Source organism: Phoca vitulina, unplaced genomic scaffold (genome assembly GCF_004348235.1).
Source record: "Phoca vitulina isolate PV1807 unplaced genomic scaffold, GSC_HSeal_1.0 scaffold9, whole genome shotgun sequence".
Taxonomy (NCBI): domain Eukaryota; kingdom Metazoa; phylum Chordata; class Mammalia; order Carnivora; family Phocidae; genus Phoca; species Phoca vitulina.
This window is the reverse complement of record NW_022589712.1, coordinates 31,119,204-31,128,007: the sequence shown is the minus strand read 5'-3', so window position 1 is coordinate 31,128,007 and position 8,804 is coordinate 31,119,204. Positions and strand designations below refer to the sequence as shown.

Below are 8,804 nucleotides of genomic sequence, written 5' to 3'. Positions count from 1 at the left end.
TGCAAAAGCTTTTTATCTTGATGAAGTCCCAATAGTTCATTGGCATAAGGTTATTTTAGTCTTTCAACTCAGACTTTAAAATAAAAATGTTATGATTGAACCTTAAACCTTTAAGAGGGTAATTAAATTAACTGGTGTAGAAAATAAAGAGAAAGATGATTTTTGTGATTTAATAAATAATAGGGAATTTAACTTCTATGAAACTGATTCATACAGTTTAGAAACATCTTTGTATCTTTTTGATATTAAGTGGTATCCAGATAACAATCACCTATAATCTTTTTTTTTCTTTTTTTTTTTTTTAAAGATTTTATTCATTTATTCATGAGAGACAGAGAGAGAGAGAGGCAGAGGCAGAGGGAGAAGCAGGCTCCCTGCAGAGCAGGGAGCCCAATGCGGGACTCGATCCCAGGACCCCGGGATCATGACCTGAGCCGAAGGCAGACGCTTAACTGACTGAGCCACTCAGGCGTCCCTCACCTATAATCTTTTGTATCAATATTAAAACTACCTGTTTTTTTATATACAAAAAAAACTCAATCCTGCACTATTACAACACCTACATTTTTTCCAGATCATTTTTTTTTGCTAAAATGCCATTTTTTAAATTGCTCACTTAAAAAAAATCTCTAGTAACATCGTATTTAGGGAATGAAGATCAAACTCTTAAATACAGCATTGACCACTCTCATAACAGCCTCTGTTTTATACACTCCCTCCCTCTTACCTATGGCAATGTGCCACCAGTATTCCCCCTGTATTATACACCACAGTAGTATTGTATTGATAACAGCCATTAGGAGGCTATGTGGAGTCCTAGGAACTGCATGGCTTTTTGTCAGCAATATTTGCCAAGACATAGTGTTGTTCTTGACCAGGTAGCTGAGTCTTGCTTGTACTGGTGTGTGACCAAATCTAAAAGAAATTTTTTTCTTTTTTCTTTTTTTAAAGATTCTATTTATTTATTTGAGAGGGAGAGAGAGCACAAGCAGGGGGGAAGGGACAAACAGACTCCCTGCTCGCAGGGAGTCTGATGCAGGACTCAATCCCAGGACTCGATCCTGGGACCCTGGGATCGTGACCTGAGCTGAAGGCAGACACTTAACCAACTGAGCCACCCAGACAAATGAAATTTTAATTAAGGCATTTCAGTTAAGTTAGACAGAGACAGAGAAATACTGGGTGATAATCACTTATATGTGGAATCTAGAAAAGCTGAACTCATAAAAAAAAAAGAATAGAATAGTGATTACCAGGGGCTCAGGAGAAGGAGGAATTGGGGATACTGTTTAAAGGTATAAACTTGCAACTAGCAAATAAATACGTCCCGAAGATCTGATGTATAGCATAGTGATTATAGTTAACAATACCCTATTATGAACTTAAAGTTGCTAAGAGACTAGATCTTAATTGTTCTCACCCCAAAAAAGAAATAGTAATTATGTGAAGTGACAGCAGTGTTAGCTACCACTATGGTGGTCATCATATTGCAATATATAGTATCAAATCAACACACTGTACACCTTAAACTTATACAACGTTTCATGTCAATTACATCTCAATTCTTAAGGAGACATTTTCACCTAAAAATGTATTTTATCCACTTCATTCAGAAACAAACAATAGCAAGAATCTAAGTGTAAGTCAATTTACAAGTCAATATAAAAACTATTCATGAAAAAGAACATAATTAAAAGCCACAAACTAAACTTGATGAATTTTTTCCACATCATAGCTATTGCTCTGGCAATTCCTTTTTTTCTTTAAATTTTTTTAAAGATTTTATTTATTTGACAGAGCACAAGGAGGTGGAGAGGCAAGCAGAGGGAGTGGGAGAGGGAGAAGCAGGCTTCCCACCAAGCAGGGAGCCTGATGCGGGGCTCGATCCCAGGACCCTGGGATCATGACCTGAGCCGAAGGCAGACGTTTAACTGACTGAGTCACCCAGGGGCCCCTGCTCTGGCAATTCCTTATTCACTCCCTTGCATCGTTGATTGTCTCCTCTCCACTGGATCTTTCCATCGACACATAAATATGCTCTAGTACTTCCCATCTTTAAAAAAATAAATTAAAAACCTCTCTTGAACCCACAGGCCCCTCTAAATATTTTCTCACCTCCCTCTTACAGCAAAACTTCTGGAAGGGGTTGTCCATCTTGCTGTTTCCAGTTTGTCCTCTCTGATTCTCTCTGGAAGCTCTCCAATCAGCTTCCCACCTGACAGCTCTTACTAATAATGCCAACGATGAGCTCCACATCTTACTTGATCATTCTTATCTGTAGCACTTGACACAGTTAATTACACCCTTTCCTGGAAACACTTCACCTTGCTTATTGGACCCCACTCTCTCACATTCCCCTTCTCACTGGCTGCTCTTCTCATGCTCCCCACCTCTCCTGAGTCTAAACATTGGAATTTCCTAGAATTCAAGCCTTAGATCTCTTCTCTTCTGTAACTTACTCCATAGGTCAACCTTTATGGTGCTAAAAAATCATCTATGTGCTCAGACTCTTGGGTTTCTATCTCCAGTCCTGACTTTGTCCTTTCATGCCAGACTTGTATATGTAATTGCCAGGTTGACACCTCCACTTGGATGTCTAAAGGGCAGCTCTCACTTAAGATGCACAAAGTTGGTTTCCTAATTTGCATCCCAGACGCACTGTTCCTTCAGTGCTGTCTATATTTGTAAATGGCAAGTCCATGTCTCCGGTTGCTCAAGCCAAAAACGGGAGTCTCTCCTGATGCTTGTCTTTCTCTCATCCTCCCACGGTCTGGCAACAAACCCTGTCACCTTGACATCTAAAACATATCCATTCGGATCACCATACAAAATTCTATATAATAAGTGAGTTTATTTACCTCTATCTTCTCTCACTAAATATTCGTAAGCCATGGTGGGGGGGGCATAAACTTCATTTTATTAAGTGCTACATCTCCTATTTCTGCAATAGTATCTGGCACGTCATAGGTGTTCAATAAATAATGACTGAATGAATGAAAAGGTAAGTGAATTAAATGTGGACTATCTTGGGTGATGATGCAAGCCCCATTTTCTGTAAAAATTCATTCTTTCTTCTGTGGGCTGTGACAGAGCTCTTTACTAACCGTATGTAAAAACCTTTCCCCCAACCTTCACTAGTTTCCATAGCTGCTGTGATCTTTGACTAGTCCATAAATTTACAACATATGTTGTTTTTAACCGGAAATCCAGAACTCAGTCCCACCATGAGTTGTGAAATAAATGAGTTGTCCCAATTCTCAAAACTTCTATACAGGAAGACCATCCAGCTATTGACCTCTTTTCTGTCACAAAAGAAAATTTACAAACGCCATAGAGAGCATCAACTCAGGACAAGAAGGATGGGAAAATTAGCTGTCTACCATCACGTCACCCAATATTTTCTTCTTTGTGTCTCTCTAGAGCTAAGAAAAGCTGTTTCCTAATAACCCTTATATAAATGTCAGAATAATCAGGTATGCTTTAAAAAGTATGGTATTCATAATCCTCCATCAAAACAAAAAAAATGACAGAAGCATGAAAGTATGAGAGAGTAAGAGAGGATTTGACAGGAGAGAGAGAGTGTGCCAATATGCACTTACATGTACCAAATATTTTATATTAGAAAGTTTCTAGATTATTTTTCCTTTGAAAAATTAGCTTTATGAGCCAAGGAAAACACAAAGTTTTAAAGCATAAGGTCTTATGATTCACAAGAATAGACATAGTGAGGTCTTTCTTTCTAGGAATTAGATTCTGGAACAGAAAGTCTCCCTGAGATTGAAGTATGGTACCTTCAGTGGAGACCTTGGAATATTTCCCAAACACAGCCCACTGTCCACTTCAGAAATTAATTTATTATTTGACTTCATGAGATTCTCTTCCACTTAGCTTCTAATCCTAGCCATAAATATCTTGTTCACATATTTTCTCCAAATTTAATAAAGCTATTCAATCATAAATGATTGTTAAATGGTATCTAAGCACAATTTTTTTAAATAAATGCCAAGGTAGATATAACAATATCATATGCCACATATGTGATAGTTCAGGATTTATCATTTTTGCTGTGGTGAACATGCACATTTTAGAGAATTACAGCATTTTTGCACAAACAACGAGTATAGTTAAAATATCTGTTGGGGGTCTCAGCATGGAATCCAATTCACCTGGGGTCCTGGAATATCCTCCAGATAAGGAAAAATGGTTTCCCTGGTAAATTTCCATCCATAAAGTACATCTTCTGGAGTCACAATAATTTGAGCATTCTGTTTGAAACAAGTGAAATCAAAGTTATTTCTTCATACGTAACATAGACAATTCAACGCTCCAGTCTTCTACTAGCGCTCCTTCCCATCCCATAAATTATGATTAGCAGAAATAAAAAGAATACCTGCCCAGCTGCCTGATTAATCACTCCCTCTAGAAATCTATACTCTTGTTCATAAGGAGTAGGACGTTGTCCTGAAGAACAAGTGTTTCTGTGTTGTTGTTGTTTTCAGATTTTATTTATTTATTTATCTATTTATTTATTTATTTGGCAGGGGGTGGGAGGGGCAGAGGGAGAGAGAGAATCTCAAGCAGACTCCCCACTGAGCACAGAGCCCAACAGAGGGCTCACTCTCAGGACCTGAGCCAAAATCAAGAGTCGGACATTTAACTGGCTGAGCCACCAGGCGTCCCACAAGTGTTTCTGTTTTATTTGGCAATATAACAGCATGTTCATATACTGCAGCTCTAAAAGTACCCAGAGCACTGACGTGCAGAGTGACTAGGGCAAAAATTGACACAGAGATTTGAAGAGAGAAAGTGATCGTGGCCAAGGTCTAGTGAGTTCTAAAAGTGAAAGTACCATTAATTTAGTATTTATAGAGAGGGAAGCATTTATATAACATAAAACTTACTGCCAGCTAGCGGGGTCTTATTTTATAATCTTATGAATATTATGCCTGACCACTTTTGTGGAAAAAAATATTGCAGTTCAATGAATACAACCAGAAAGGATTACAAGGATTGTAAACATGTACTATTGGTAAGATTTGATATCAAATTCCAAAAAAAACAAAATTCAAATATAATACAGTTGTACCCTTTTACTGATAGAAAGAAAATAACTAAATTAACTCTCATGAGGAACATCATAATACAATAAACATCTCATTTATTAAATTACAAAAACTAACGATTTTTTTCTGTTCTGTTACATGATTTACATCATGTCTATTTTTAGAAGAGGAGGATGATTTTAAAATATTTGCTTCTAGGAAAATGTACTACAGTATAATATCAGGAACGAAGTTCACCCAAATTGACACTGACTTACCTATTAAATACTAAGAATGTGTGCTCCATAAAAGCATGATTTTGTGCCTAGTTTATTCACTGCTGAATCCTTAGTGCCCAAAGCACTGATTGTGAGGTGCTGCTCTCTGCTGTCAGGCCAGTGAAGAAATCAAGGCCATTGCTTAGCCAGCCCCAGCCCTCAGGGAACTAAGCTTACTTCTCCCTCCCTCCCTTCCTCCCTCCCTCCCTCCCTCCCTTCCTTCCTCCCTTCCTTCCTTCCTTCCTTCCTCCCTTCTTTCCTTCCTTCTCTCCTTCCCTCCTTCCTTCTTCCCTTCCCTCCTTCCTTCAGAAGTAGATACAAGGAAGAAGTATCTCAGGCTGGTGATCATAAAGATAATCTCTATCATAACCCTGATAAGATATAACTTTCATTTTGCTAAAGACAAATTAATCATATAAAAGAGTTTTAAGAATACACATACATTATGTGACCTCTGATGCCTTCCTAGGACATCCATGTTCTCCCTTCCCTGATCCCAATCCTACCATACAAGAGATTTTTCTAGTTGTTTTTTTAGGTTTGTTGTTGTTGTTGTTGTTAATTTGGGCCTTTTAGTCAAAGTCATTCAAATACTTTGAGACAGTAGAGTAGCAACAAGCAAATAAAATTATTCTGTGTTTTCCTTCATACTGAGATAAAGTTCTGGGTGAAGGAAAGTTCTAAGGGCTATAAACATGTCTGCTCATATTTTCTGCTTTGAATAGAATTTTCTATTTAAGAATGACTTCTTACCTGTATCATATAGAACTTGAGAAAAGAGTCAAGCCCTTTAGTGGAAAATGTGAGGGGATAGATATTTTTATGAATTTGTAGCAGATTGTACAATCAATTATTAGTAAGTGATTATACCATATATATATAGTTTGTATATAGTTATTATATTAATATAGGTCATTGGTATAATACAACCTATTCCTAGAGATTATGAGTGCTTTTAGAGAGCATATAAACAAAATGCTCACACTTTATAAGACAGGAATCTGAGGCACAGAGAAGCAGAGTAACTTAGAGGAGGGTGTGCAAATTCTCACTCTTGATTCCAGAATCTTTCCCTTATATCTAAGATATCATGCATGTGTCTGTACTCTGATTTAACGTCTGCATCCAAGTGTCTGAACATCGGAGCCTTTTAAAGAACCCAATTTAAAGTGACCACCTTGGAGCACCTGGGTGGCTCAATCGGTTAAGTGTTGAACTCTTGATTTCAGCCAGGTCATGATCTCTGGGTTGTAAGATGGAGCCCCGTGTCGTCCACGCTCAGTGGGGAGTCTGCTTGAGATTCTCTCTTTCCCTCTCCATCTGCCCCTCCTTCCCCCACACTAAAATAAATAAATAAATCTTTTTAAAAAATAAAGTAAGATGACCACCTTCAGGACTCTCAAGCTTTTCCATCTCTCCAAGAATTATTTAGATCATGACCTACTTTAATGTGACTTAACTCACCAATTAATGATACTTCATTATCTCTTTTGCTTGGAAGCAGTCAGGTAAGCTGGTGAAGAAGATCCACAGTCTTTTCTTTTTGAGGGTAGGAGCAGAAACAGCCATATCTGTCTTTCTTGTCTTAGCGTCCCCAAGTTTCCTGGATGATTTTCTTCTCTTTGTGGCTGTAAGAGAGAGATGGTGTTAAATAGGGTTTCTGGCTGGAGGGAGAAAGGGGCAATGGCTTCTGATGTGAAGTCAAGATGGTGACCAAGTTCCCTTTTTTCTCTGCAGGATTTCAAAATTGTCTCATTGAAATTGAGATGTGAGTAACAGAAGTAAAGGCATGGAAAACAGCAATTTAAATATAGAAAGATCCTTACGATATAAAGAAAAGGGGGATCATCTTTACAACCATTTGCTACAGAGGCGGTTGATACTGTTTTAAGTCTTTAGAATTCAATTCAAGACAGAACTTTCAGGCAGCTCTTCCTGCCAAGGGTCCTGTCCCAGCGCTTTAATAAAAACTTACCTTTTTGCACTAAAACAAACAACTAACAAACAAAAAAACTTAGAACTTGCAGAGTTTAGATTTTCATGTTCATAAAAGTGATCGATTAAGTAAGGCTTAACTTCTTCAGTTTAGCTCAGTTATAAAATGTTACCTTGTCACAGGGAGCATTGATGAATCATAATTTACCATGACTAGTGCCTACTTGATAATTTACCATTTTGTGATTAATGGATTTAGTTACAAGGGTGAAAAGTTACAACTGATTCAAAATTATTTGGTCAAAGAGTCACTATAAAAAGGATCATAGCTCAAATATTTGTTTCTAATTGTGCATCTGATTGTCTCTTAGAACAGTGTTCAACTGGGGTAGGTTTTACTTGGGTAGTAAGGTAGAAGAATAGATGTGGTTTCTGCTTTGCACTCGCCTTCTTTGAACCTCTATCACTCACCTAGGAGTTGAAGTAATCACACCCGCTCTATCACCTTCACAAGGTTACTCTGAGAGGCAAAGACACAACAAAGTCCTCTGTAAGATTATGATGGGATCACAATAATTAACAAGAAGGAGCGACAATTGAGTCATGTAATGATCCTGACTGCTTACTATTATTCGTTAAGTTTGCAAAACTACTGTTGTTCAGTTAAACGAATCTAGTCTACTTGGGGTACTTGCTGGGGAACTGCTGGGGAGGGAACGGGCCGGAAAGCACGCTCCGCCCCGCCCCGCAAGGCAGGTGCACATCCGCGGGGTGGTGGCTGCACAGCCCAGGAGCCACGGAACTCAGCCACGGGAGGGCAAGGAGCAGCTCCAGGCTCTTACACAAGCTACGGGACCTCCAGGTCTGAGCTCTCTCCCGGATAGGAAATGATAATCAGTGAGTTAAGAAATAAAGTGTTGGAAATAGCACGTACAATTATTGACAGCATTTCCTCAAAGACAGCAAGGATGACCCAACAGAGAGAAAGCAAGAAACAGAAAAATCAGGCCCTTCTCTTAAAACTACTTTCTCTTGATACTGTATTCCAAAAAAAAAAAAAAAAAAAAAGGAAGAGGAAGAAGAAGAAGAAGAAGATACTGTACCCCCCAAAAGAATATGGTGAGAAAGAACAACGTTGCCGTCCTGCCCCCGCACTGGATTCTCGCACGTGTCCTTTGCAAGACTGTTTGAATCAGCCTCTGTGAAAGGAAATGGCAGCTTGAGCAGAACCAGCCTGAACTTGAGCAGAGCCAGTGGGAACTTTAACCAGCCCTCCTCTGGCTCTTCACTTGTGTGGGCACTCACCTCTTCAGACGGTTGATGCAACCGAAGCCAAGAGAGGGTCAGATAATGATGCATGATAGTCCAGGGCTCCTTGAATGCCTGCTGGATGGACAGAGCTATGCCACAGGAAGTTGCCACTAACTAACTGTTTTTGACCTACAGCAAGGGCAACTTCATGTGGTTCAACCTGCCCCGCTGCTTTCTGCCCGCAGAAGTTTAGGACCGTGGGATGCTGCGCTGCAGAGAGCAGGTAGCATGCTCCCAT

At 39.0% G+C, this 8,804-nt stretch overlaps 1 pseudogene; it reads right to left on the bottom strand.

Annotated features, from left to right (window-relative positions):
- Window positions 1–723: 723 nt before the first annotated feature.
- On the bottom strand, window positions 724–8,804 carry LOC116634699 (annotated as a pseudogene).